At 39.7% G+C, this 13,404-nt stretch overlaps 1 long non-coding RNA gene across 1 annotated transcript in view; it reads right to left on the bottom strand.

Annotated features, from left to right (window-relative positions):
• Nucleotides 1–960: 960 nt before the first annotated feature.
• LOC113629046 (uncharacterized) overlaps nucleotides 961–13,404 on the bottom strand; it is a 301,835-nt gene continuing 289,391 nt past the window's right edge. Inside the window, exon 12 of the long non-coding RNA XR_003436346.1 lies at nucleotides 961–973. This is a non-coding gene — a long non-coding RNA (uncharacterized LOC113629046). The remainder of the gene's footprint in view (nucleotides 974–13,404) is intronic.

Below are 13,404 nucleotides of genomic sequence, written 5' to 3'. Positions count from 1 at the left end.
AGAATTTAAGGAGGCGCTTACACTTAGCACCAGGCAGTGCAGGCTCAGCACCTCTTAATTTTTGGCCTGACTTTTCTCCTGCCTCACCCTCGTCCCAGCCCTACCTCCGAGCAAGAATGATCTCTAATGGACTATTACCCCCTTAAATTCATTTCAGTTTCTACGTCTGCTTTTTGCTTCTAAACTGTATGTTTTATTAATTTCAGTTGAATAGTTACATTTTTCACCATAATCCTGATAAGAACACAATTACAGAAAAAGATATTTTCTTTTCTTCCTACCCAGGCATTTAATTTTTTTTTTTTTTTTTTTGGTACACAGGCCTCTCACTCTTGTGGCCTCTCCCGTTGAGGAGCACAGGCTCCGGGCACACAGGCTCAGCGGCCATGGCTCACGGGCGCAGCCGCTCTGCGGCATGTGGTATCTTCCCAGACCGGGGCACGAACCCGTGTCCCCTGCATCGGCAGGCAGACTCTCAACCACTGCACCACCAGGGAAGCCCAGGCATTTAATTTTTTACAATGATAACTCCAAATAAGTGAGTACCTATGTGCCCAAGCTGTGTAGTGTATTATGTGTAATACACACTAAGAAATTCTACAGTCTAGGCATCCATATCCCACCTGGTAGATGAGTCCCAGAGACAGTAAATGACTTGCCCCCAGCCCCACAGAAGATAGGGTCACTCCAACAGGAGTGCCACAGCTGCACCTGCTACCTGCGCTCTCTTCAGGCCTCAAAATCCATGGTTTCCAAGCTTTTCTTGTTTTAATCCCCTTAATCACCACAAGTTCTACCTCTTCATCTCCTGGTCAGATTTTTCTTCCTTGTCTAAAAGATTTTACTATTGCTTTGCTTTTGTGGTTTCTTACTCTTTTCCAGCTTAAAAAAAAAAAATCATTGAGTTTCAGAGTAGATCAGTATGTCAGGTTTTCTCAAAACATTCTTTAAAGCCATTTTCTGACTTAAATGTCTAGAGGGCAGAGCTAAATGGGGCCACCAGGTAAGAAAGCAGGACGGCTCCGCACACTTAGAGAGGATGAGGAGGGAGAAATGGAAAGGAAAAATCTTATTAGGCTTTGTAGGTCAGGGAAATCCTTTCTAGCCTGGATTTTTAAACCTTCTGAATTTTAATTGAAAGTATTTCTCCAGGGTATTTACTTTAACATGACTGTGCACTCTCAAAAAAATATTCCCTATCCATATTAGAAAAATATTACAAATCTCAGGAAGACAAGATTGCATTAGAGGGAAGAATCTGATGATGTGCCCTTTCTGCTTCAGACAGTAACCATGAAATTGTTGGCAACTACAAAAGTTGCCAGACTTGTTTTGAGCGTCTCTGCTGGGAAAAACCTAATGCTTGTGGGTATGATGCATGACTCTCTGGTCCCACCTAGGAATCACCATTAATTCTTAAAAGAAGTGAGCAATACTCCTTTTGAGAGATTTATGATCATCCACACCAGAAAGTGCTCCCAAATTAGACAGTAAAAGATTAGTTTTAACCTCTCATAATAACCTGGGGGCTATTGTTAGAAACGTATGAAAATTAATAAACAAAACTTGAAGTCATCCCAATTTCCAGCTTTGGTCTTGAATGCAAAATATTGCTTATTCTTTTTTTTAACTTTTTATTTTATGTTGGAGTATAGTTGATTAACAATGTTGTGATAGTTTCAGGTGTACTGCCAAGTGATTTAGTTATACGTATACATGTATCTATTCTTTTTCAAATTCTTTGTACAGTCCCCCCCAACACACACAAATACACACTCCAAAAGATAGAAATTCTCAATTGTTTCCTTATAACAAAGGCAAAATTCAGTGACAGCTAAGTGTTGCTACTCATCTTTTCTTAATTTGTGTGTATGTACATTTTTGCTCAAACTAGAAATTACTCTCTTCTTCCTGCATATAGGAGTATCACTACAACTGTGATTATTAGTAGTAATGGAGATTTTAATAGTACACTTGTTTAAATAGTACTTTTTGTCTTTCAGGCTCAATATATTTTTTTATAGCATATCTTCTCATTATTATCTTCCCATAAAGGAGGTGACTTATGATTTCTGATGTATAGATGTAAAAGTCAGGGCACTAAAAAGCCAGGTGACAAAATGTGAGGTCAAACAGCCATGAAAAATTGATCCTCCAATTCACTTCCTGAATTCAAATTATTTAGTTCTCTTTAAAGACAGAAAATGGAGTACAGTAATAAGTAAGAAAGAATTTTCAATTGAAAGAGTCCTTCAGCATTAGAACACGTTTCCAAATTAGGGATCTTCCTTTCCAAATTCCTTTAACCATAGCATGGAAGACTGGGTATTTTGGATGGGTTCAAGGCTGACCCACCTGAGCCAGGGCATTTACTGGATAATCCTGTAAGGAATCTGAGTAGAGTTCTTGTGATGCTATGACTAAGTGATCATGCCCTGCCGGCTTCATCCACCTCTTATCATATTTTCCCAGCACTCGCTTATGAGGAATCACTTTGGCCCCTCCTTGGAAACATACTTTCCCACACTACTTCAGAGTTTTTGCTGCAACTCCACTGCAGTATCCCCACTTAACACTGTGCTCCCCGCTGTGGGATTAGAAGGAAGTTTCCCTTCCCTGGGACTCAAAGCTAGAAGTAGTCTCAGCACTAATGAAGGATGTGCAATATGTCCATTGCTCAGCCATCCGTTCTGATCCCTGCGCTCAGGTGGAGGGGTCTCTTCTCTCCAGGTTGCTGCCTGATTCATTGGAGCCAACTCTCCACCTTCAACCTTGCTGCTATTCTGCAAGTCTCAGGGATCTTTGCAGTCAGAGGAGGCTCAGAGATAACAGTATATGGGCATGGCCATGACCTCCACTGTCAGCATTTAGAATACAGGGTGATTCAACCCAGCCATGAAACGAGAAGGTAGATGGGGTGGAGATGGGAGGGCAAGCATCCACTATCTGCAACCCGTGAGACTGTTAACTTCCCACCTTAGCAGGGGCAGGGTAGCAGCAGCACGAATCAATCTAACACACAGGCTCTCTGGGTTTTAACTCTAGCTTAGGTGCTTTTTCTGCTGCGGTTTTCACATTTAGACCTAACAACATTTTTTCTTGATAATGACTATGCCCATCAGGTATATGCTCCCTGCTTTTACATATAATGGTTCTAGTGGCCAGCTATTGATTTTTGGTCCTCTAGCATCCTGAGTTGTCTGCATAGGTAATCCTACTCTGATTTTCCTCTGAGAGCTACCTCTTTTCCAGTCATAGCCCATGAGCTTCAGGATGGACTTCATGCATTCTCAGCTCCAGAGCTGACGCATGTGGATTAAGCATGGCCCATCAGAATTTCATATTTCCCTGGATTATGTGAACTGAATCTCAGGACTTCCCTAGAAGCTACCTGAAGAGACTTGCTCTAGCTTTATCAATCTGAGTGTTGAGTGTTGTCATACTAGGAGCCAAAGGCCACTGAGCCATATCACATAGAGGCTAACAATTTCATATTGGATCCGTATGGCAGCTTTGTTGAGGACTGAATCCTACTGACCCGAAGCTGTACCTATTCCTACACTTTTAGTAATAAAATTCCTTTTCAGCTTAAGCCAGCTTGATTTGGGTCTTCTGTCACAATATTTTGCAATTTGCATAAAGACTGATTGAGCTAATACACAATACTGTTGTAAGCAGCACATGAGATAACGCGTATAAGGGAAATTTCAAGCGTAGGAAGAGAACTATGAAAGCATGAAAGATTATTGTTGATCTACCATAAAGGTAAGCCCTCTTGCTATTCTCCCTCTTCAATCATGATATTTAAAATCTGATTCCTGTGAAGAAATTGTGCAAAGTGATGTATGAAGACCTAGCTCATTAAAGGTTATTTGGCTGTATTTTTCTGTCATTCCTTTTGGAATTGAGCGTAGTAAAACACGAACCGATGAACAAGCCTCTCATCCTAAACTCCTGTCACTCTCTAACTCCTCACCTCCTATCACCAAGTCTGTAATATACTTCCTTAATTTCTATTTAGTCTGTTCATTTTCTGCCACATCTATTGCCACTATTTTAAACAGGGTCCTCATTATTTCTTATGTGAGTTATTGAAATTAGAATGTGGTGTACATGTCTGAAGAAGGGGACACTGGAGGAGTTTTAGGCTTTGTTAGAATATTGGTTATATACTTGCTGCATGACCCCAAACTTAGTGTCCCAAAACAACAATAAACATTATTTCACATGGTTTCTGTGACACTAGGTTTGAGAGTGGCTTTGCTAGATGGTTCTGATTCAGGTTCTCTCACGCGATTACAGTCAAAATGTTGGTTGGGGCTGCAGTCATCTGAAGGCTTGACTGGGACTGGAGATCTGCTTCCAGCTTGGCTCCCTCACATACCTGGCAAGCTGCTGCTGGTTGTTGGTAGGGGGCATCTTCCATACCACACAGTCCTCTCCATGGGGAGGTTGAGTTGATACTGACTGGGGTTCTTGGCCTTCCCCAATCAATAGTAATTAACTAGAGGCCAGACAAGAAATTCAGGCAAGGCTTTACTGGCACCCCTGCTGCAGCAGGGGGTAGTGAGAACAAATAACAGTTTGCCTTGCTTGCTCTCTTGGGGTGGGGTGGGAGGACAAGCTTGTTCCTTATATGGAGTGAGGGTAGGGGTGTGTCCAGGGGTCCGGCCGGAGGGGTGGCTTAGGTGTTTTGCCCACCCCTCTGGTGGTGTTGAGTGCAGGGGGCATGCTCAGTACCCTGCTTTTGCTCCCAACACCCTGTTTTTGCTCCTGGCTCTTCAGAAGTGGTAGTAGGGTTTTTTTGGTCTTTTTGTATCTTTTGTCCAGAATTTGCCCCAACTGGGCATGCACACAGTTATTTTTAGTCCCATATAGTTTCTTTGTATTTTGTTGCTGGAAGAAAGGTTTGTCCAGGTACAAACACTGCAGCACCGCAGCAAAGGGTCCCAGGTGCCAGCCTGTCTCAGAGTGTTCTCATGACATAGTAGGAAGCTCCCTCTAGAGCAAATAATCAAGAGAAAGCAAGAAAGAAGCCACAATGTCTTTTATGACTAAGCCTCAGAAGGCACTCTTCATCATTTCCACAATGTTCTTTTGGTTACACAGGTCAGCCCTAACCAGTGTGGAAAGGGGTACAAGGGCATAAAAATCAAGAGGTGGGAATCATGAGGGGTCATCTTGTGGCTTGGCTACCACTGAAAACTTCAGTCTGGGATGTTCAGTTTTGAACATAAAGTACTTATCAAGCACTATCAAGGTGGGGATGGGCAGTAGAGAGCTGGACTTCTGGGTCATGAATCAGAAGAGAGATGTGCACAATGAGTCATCAGCAAAAAGATGATAGCAGAAGACATGAGAGTGAATAAGCTCACCCAGAGAAAGGTAGAAGGACTGAACCACTGATATCTGAGGATGGACAGAGAAGGAAGAGGCTGCACAGAAGACTGAGAAAAATCAACCAGAAAGGTGGAAGAAAAGCCAAGATAGACTGATACCATCAAAATCAAGGGAGTTTCAAGGAAGGATAATTGCTAACTTCCCACTGAATTCTAGAATTCTATGATCCCAGTTGACAGTTGTAATGATATCAGGTTTTGCTAAGAAACTGATACAATTGAAATAGAATCGTAAAAATCCAAAGGTTTTTGGAAGTTGATACCTAACAGATTGTTAAATTTCTAATTGTCTTTGCAAGCACAAAATAAAGAATTTTTTTGTTTCATCTTTGGTGGAGGTGACAGATTTTGTTTGTTTTGCTTTACAAGTTAGTATTTTCTTTCTCTGTACATTCTGTCCATATATTTCCTCAAATTCTTTCCTGGTTATTAAAAGAGTACTCATCATTATCTGAAATGCCAGACTCAGTTATCAACCTCTCCTGTTCTCCTCCTATCTCTTGAGGCAGCAATCACTCCATTACGTTCTCTGTGATTTTGAGGGTTCCAGAATCTCTAGACCACCGCTCTGGTCTGTGACATCATGGGATATCAGAGTTTGCAAGAATTCTGTCAGGCTCACGGTTTTGGGTTGGTAGGTTGCTGCTCTGGTCATCTACAGTTGTGAGAAAAAAACTTTAGGAAACATACTTTAAGTAGAAATATGAACTAGTCATGAATACACTAGATATTTTTGTTTTGTTTGTTTGCTTTGCCTTTGAAAGTCTTCAGGTTGGATGTGTGTGGCTTAGAGATTTGTTCTGTTTTGTTTAGGGCTATTTTAGTCAATCTATGATCTATTTATCCTGCACCTGACCAAATATATTTGCTCTGACCCATTTCATAGATAGCTGTTTGCTGTTTACTTTCCAGGGAGGAAAGTTCTTGGTCAGTCAAGGAAAATATTGCAAATGTTAGCAAGAGAATCTGTGTGACAGCTTAGCAAACCAATTGTATTTTGACCCTCTTCTCTGTATTCTAAAGAGCTCAAGTTCAGGAGGAAAATAAACCAAATTTATATTAAAGTAGAAATCAAATTCTTTCCATGAAAATGAAACCTACAAATAAATTAAAACTGGCACTCCTAAATACCTCATAATAGCACCTGACAGCACTATCCCCAATTTTCTTTTCTCTCCATCTCTCATTACAGAAAAGACACAGGAAACATTTCATTCATTTCTGGAGTAGGGCCACTTCTGGCATGGTGAGCCACAAACTCGATTTAACAGCACACAATAAAGCATTTCACAATAGTGTATAAAGACAGTCCAGGCCAAAAATGCTACTGTTCAGTGTGAATTTATCTGTGACTTATCTGGAATGCTGTTGAGCTGACCTTGGCCACTATTTATGAGTTGAATTGTGTCCCCTCAAAATTTATATGTTGAAGTGCTAACTCCCAGTATCTGAGAATTACTATGTTTGGAGATAGGGTCTTTAAAGAGGTAAAGTGAGAGTTGAAATGAAATCACTAGGATGGCCCCTATTCCAATATGACTTGTATGTCCTTACATTGTATATGTTCTTATAACATGTCCTTAAAAGAAGAGGAGATTAAGATATAGACACACACAGAGGGAAGATCATGTGAAGACACAGGGAGAAGGTAGTCATCTACAAGATAAGGAGAGAGACATCAGAGGAAAACAATATTATTGACACCTTGATCTCAGACCTCCAGGCTCCAGAACTATGAGAAAATGATTTCTGTTGTTTAAGCCACCAGTGTGTTGTGCATTGTGTGGGGCCCAAGCAAACTGATACAGCCATGGTGTCAGGCATAAATAGTTCTACAGTTTGGATTTACTGGGGGATTGCATCTCTGAATGCCAGAAACACAGGATGTGTTAGGCATGGTGGTTCTCTCCGCTTTTGCCCCAGTCAACCAATCAGCTCTACTCTGGACTCTCACATCAATTCACTCTTGAATTTAGTTATTTTTAAAAATTCATCTATTACCTATTACAATTTAAGCTAGCCCCACCAATAAGTGCCTAGAGAGCTATGTTTCTCTCAGTATGTGCGCGCGCGCGCACACACACACACATGCAAACATACTTTCTGTGTTAATAACTAATAAATATTCTAGTAAGTGTTCTAATGGCCAACAAGAGGCAAATTCTTAGCAAGCTGAGGTACTTTTGTAAATGAGCTACATGGGAGAAATTCAGAGTCCATTTACGTTATTCCCCTTAAATCATATATTAAGACACAGGGATTTAATACGAATCTGTCGGGTACAGTGAAAAGCCTCTCCTAGACATTTTTCTTGGCTTCTTAATTGAACTCAGAATATATATTTGGGATAATGCCCACAAACATGAATTAAACATAGGAAATGGATATCATTAACATATGAACTAAAATAAGTGCTATAAAACAATTTTTTAATCTGAATTAAATTACCCCAGTTAATGCAGAATGTTTATGGAATTTTTGCTCTTTAGGGCAACAGTGTTCTCCTTGGCTCTCCCAACTTCTCTGGAAGGGAGGGGGCAGAAAGAAAAGGGAGAAGAGCTTCAGTTTACAAGTCAGGAGACAGAGGTGCAAAGAAAGACTGGCACTGCTCCCACCATTTAATGCAGGGGTCTTGACTGGGCACACCTACCTCAAAGAAAATTTTAAGCCTGCACCCTCGAAGTATATCTTTTTATTCATTTCTTTGTAAGTGATATATACTTGTTTCACTGCAGTAATATATTACGTACATTGTAAAGCATGCACTAAAAATAGAGATTTTGTAAGAATGACTTCAACATTCATCTTCTTGTCACAGATTTTCCTGTGTCCTCTCTGCCTTGGAAACCACTGAATTATTGAGTGGGGCAGATCGGGCAGAGCCCCACAGGGGGCTGATCCTCGGGCTCCCTTCAGCACATCTGTTTGATCACACTGCCTCTCACCAGTTTTCGGAAGTAAATAACTTTGTTTGTGCAAAGGAGCACGTGCCAGGCACTGCTTATACTCAGGGTCACCATATCATCTCTCTAGAAACTCCCTGAGGGTCAGACATTAAACAGAAACACATGGGCTTTCTTTCCTTTTGGCTCGGTGGTAGCTTTCCCCATGGTACCAGTGGTCCAAATACACAAGTTTAACTGGAATTACACTCTAAGGTATAGTCATGGTTGCACTGAAATATCACAGTAGAAGAAAATAATCAAGTAACGGGAACAAGTTCAGCATTAAATGTTTTGGTCTCTGTACCTCCTTATAAGTGAACGTAGATGTGTGGGATAAGCTAGGGCAGAGGTCTCCTCTCCACAACAAATATTTGGGAGTAAGCATTCATTTTTAAGTTCAGTAATTCCCTTTGCTTCACTTCAGTTTCTTTTCATTTGTATTAAATTTGAATTAAATTAAAATCGATTCTTCCTGTTTAAAATAGTAAGTATAAAATGACCCAGTGTTATAAAAACATTCCTATTTATCTATTCTCAGAGTAGCTTTACCTGAGCAATCAATGATTCTGATTTCTGGGTTGTGAGGTTTAGTGTGGTTTTTCTTTGCTTCTTTCCTTTTTTTGTTTTTACTTTCTGCCTTTACTCTTCCGTATTACTTACAATATCTTTGTAATATAAAAACATTATGTATATTGTATAAAAACTATAAAGGAATTTTCCTTTAAAAGAAATGTCAGATATTCCTGTCTCAGTCAATGAATAAATCAATCTGAAAAATCAGTTGCATCTAAAATTGAAAGGGGACTTTGCAGATCAGAGCAAAGCAGAGGACATTGTTCTTTTGGGGTTAACTGCACAGGCTATCCCTGTGGAAATGAAAGCATGGTCAGCTTCGAGGCCCTCCCCCAACCAAGGGAGACAGGGTCCACACTTCCGCATTCTCCTGCACTGTCTACACCACAAACAACAGTACCCTCATCTGCAAGATAACTGGCTAGACTTACAAGATACACCCTCAGTCCTAAAATCATTTTTTTTCTTTATATTTAGCTGAATGATTCACGAAAGCCCTAAATCCTAGAAACCTGGAATTTTAAAGCTGGATGATAGTTCAGAAATCACCTAAGAATTGTAATCCCTATACTTTCTAGTTGAAGTCACAGTGCGAAGAGATGCAGCATCTTGCTCAAGGCCACCAGGATGTGGCTGGACCCTAGATGGTAACCTTGTCCTTCTGACTTCAAGTTCAACAACAGCCACTCTGCTAACCCCAGAGTGGCACATTTCTGGTTCTCTTTTCATTTGTCCTGACTTACTATTTCTATTTATGGCTTTATTATTGTTGCGATATTGTTGTCAGTTGTCCCAAACCATCTGTGGTAAGAGGTGGGGGACTAAATATTTACACTGTAAAGGACAGGACAGCTCTCCTAACCCCCAGTGCAAGTGTTCTCTCCAAAGAGGCTAGCGTGTCAGAAGCCTGGGGTCCACTGTTACTTCATGGTCACTGACAGTATCTGCTGTGTCCCTGGGGTCGTGAAGACTTGCAGTAGTGATAAGCATACTGTGCACACTTACAGGCTTCCTTTCCAGCTGGAAATTCCTTGAAAGTGATTTCTTTTAATGTTTTACTGGCAAGTCATGTATCTATTCAAGAACTTATTTAATAATCATGAATAAAATTACCAAAGGTGAGAGTAGAAATTCTTGTTAGAACAGACTCACAGACAGAGAGAATAGACTTGTGGTTACCAAGGGTGTGTGTGTGTGTGTGTGTGTGTGTGTGTGTGTGTGTGTGTGTGTGTGTGGAGGGGGCGGGTTGGAGGAGGGATCGATTGGGAGTTTAGGATTAATAGATGTCAACTATATATATAGAATGGATAAACAACAAGGTGCTACTGTATAGCACAGGGAACTATATTCAATATCTGTGATAAGCCATAATGGAAAAGATTATGAAAAAATATATATATATATATAAGACTGAACTGAATCATTTTGCTGTACAGTAGAAATTAACACAACATTGTAAATCAACTATCCTATAGAATCAACAACTAAACTCTATAAAAATATTTATCTATATAACACTTCAGTGGTGGAAGGACAGAAAAAAACTGCATTGACTATTTCTGACCCTGAAAACACAACTAATTAGCAATAACACCAAAAGGATCAGTAAGTTGAGCTTCCAGGTCTGGTAGGGTATTAAATTAATAATGACTTGCAAAAATTCAGTTATAATCCACTTAATTATTTCATGCTAGATGACTGCTCAAATTGGTGTCAATAATCTTTTAACCAAAGAAAATCAGAAGAACCTGCTACATTAATATTTTAATATATTTATATTTTTATGCCCTCTTTATTTCCTCTCTTCGTTTGAAAAGGTACAACCAAGGTTATGGATTGTATATCTTCTATAGACCATTGACATCCTGATAGGGAATAGTGGCCATCTTTGAACAACCTGCCTTTAACTTACTGGTCTTAAATCAAGGCTGTCAATCATTGTTGGAACAGAACAAAGTGAATTTAATGCAGTGAACACACATCCATTAAATTCAAGTCAAGGAATAGGAGCTGTTTTAAATAAGGCTTAAACATAATACAAACCCTTCCATGGTCAAACACAGAAATAGGGCTCTTGATTATTCACTCTATTTGGTGGCGGAGAGGGGGGGCGGTTTACATACCATAAGAATCACATATAAAGAAATGCCAAACTCCAAGGCAAAACTTTTTAAACATAAGAATTATATTGAGAAGTAGCCCAGTGCCAGTTTTTATCTTGTAGATTAATATAGAGAGGTGTTCATCGTCTTGTTTGAAAAATAAAAACTTATTATGTAAATGTGTATTGATTTCATCTCAATAACAAGATCAACAGTAAAAATAAGTATTAGACAGTTGTCGCACAAAAATTAAAGGCTTTATGCTCTGTGTGTGTTTATAATAATAATAACAGAACCTTAAGGTGTAGCAATGAAGAATTAGCTTATTTTAAAGCAATTGTGTGGGAGGCAGCTAATAAAATTACATTGCCATTATATACACTTGTCTTTCCACAAGAATAACAGCAATCAAGTCAAATTAAATTTAAAAGAATACACTAAAATACTCACTGCTCAAAGGTGATCAACAGATCTTTCTTAAGCATCTAACTGTGATAATTAGGAGGATAATGTTTGATTTGCCCATAAAACTCATTATTTCTTTTCTATTTCTGGGATTCATTTATCTCACTTACCTGTGACCTGTTTAGTATGGATCTGGGTCACTTTTAAATTAAAGAGTATACATCTTAGTGTAACGAAAAATCTACGAAAGGACTGCGGATATAAATAAAATGCGGGCATTCCCTAAATTACAAATATCCAATTTATGAACACACATGCATATGAGCAGAGACCTGGGGAATAAAAGGTATAACCAGTCTTGCCAGCCCCAATGCCTACAGCCTCATGCAGGTAAAATAAAATACATGAATAGAGCCACTCTTTACATGGAGGCAGCCTCTATGCAGGCTGCCAAATTATTGCTACATAGGAATAAGGGGCAGCAAATCCACTTTCTTACCTAAAATCTCTAAATGTTTGAATATTGGACATACCAATTCAAAACTTTTAAAAATATTTTGTAGGCCACACAGAAGACTTCTATAAGCCATTATGAACCTTCTTCAATGTAAAACTCATGATGGTCAAGAGAAATAATTCTCCAGTCTACGTTTATTCAAAATGTGAAAATCTTGTCTGTTCTGCTTTAAAACATGTTTTCAGAATGTAAAAGAGTGGTGAATAGGGGAACTGTGTTAATAGAACATAAGTGACACACTGTGGCTTCCCTGGTGGCGCAGTGGTTGAGAATCTGCCTGCTAATGCAGGGGACATGGGTTCGAGCCCTGGTCTGGGAGGATCCCACCTGCCGCGGAGCAACTAGGCCCGTGAGCCACAACTACTGAGACTGCACGTCTGGAGCCTGCGCTCCGCAACAAGAGAGGCCGCGATAGTGAGAGGCCTGCGCACCGCGATGAAGAGTGGCCCCCGCTCACCGCAACTGGAGAAAGCCCTCGCACAGAAACGAAGACCCAACACAGCAAAAATTAATTAATTAATTAATAAACTCCTACCCCCAACATCTTCTTAAAAAAAAAAAAATGACACACTGGTTTTTCACAGTTTTCTGCCAGCACATTAATGTTTTGTGTCACACAGTGATGGCAGCTGGATGCAAAGTATATTAGCCTAGCTCAAAGCAACAAGTCACAGAGGAATACAGTATTGGTCCGTCCACCCCGCTCTGTCTTAGAAGTGATTACTGACTTCTAAGACAGAGCAAAAAAAAATTATTTACACAGTTTTCCCCAATCTTTTTGTATTTTGGCCTTGTACCATTATCTACAGACTCAATACTTCCTTGAACATCCCTTTCGTCAAGCCACCTTCATTTTTAAAGTCTTATATTTGCTGTAGTGTATATTTATTAAGAAAACAGTATGACTGATTTATAAAATACTAAAATTTGATTGAAGTTACTGTTTTATTAATACTTCGTTTACAATGTTACCTCAGTGTTCAGTCGGTCCGCCTCAATCTTATTTTTCCCAAAAGTGCTGCTATTTTGGGTATGGGCTTCTACAGAACACAAGTTCTCTCTTAGGAGTACATATATCACATTATAGCAAAAATATTACCCATTGTTGACATATGGATGTGGGATTTCAAGTTAGATCTGTTCACTAATTAATGTCATTAAACTAGCCTTTCAAAATATGTGATTCACTTTTGGCTAAGCCCTTTGTTCTTAATCGGTTTACACTGCTATAATATAAACACCATGGACTGGGTGGCTTAAAACAACAACATTTATGTCTCATAGTTCTGGAGGCTCGGAAGTTCAAGATCAAGCTACCAGCAGATCTGGCATCTGGTGAGAGCCTGCTTCCTGGTTTGTAAACAGCTGCATTCTTACTGTATCCTCACATGGCCGAGGAGAAAGAGACTGACAGGCATCTGGTCTCTTCTTCCCTTTATAAGGGCACTAATCCCATCATGGGA

The sequence above is a fragment of the Aethalodelphis obliquidens genome, unplaced genomic scaffold (assembly GCF_003676395.1).
Source record: "Aethalodelphis obliquidens isolate GAN/ISIS:26980383/991018 unplaced genomic scaffold, ASM367639v1 scaffold2, whole genome shotgun sequence".
NCBI lineage: Eukaryota > Metazoa > Chordata > Mammalia > Artiodactyla > Delphinidae > Aethalodelphis > Aethalodelphis obliquidens.
The sequence above is the reverse complement of the archived record's forward strand: the minus strand, read 5'-3'. Positions and strand labels throughout refer to the sequence as shown.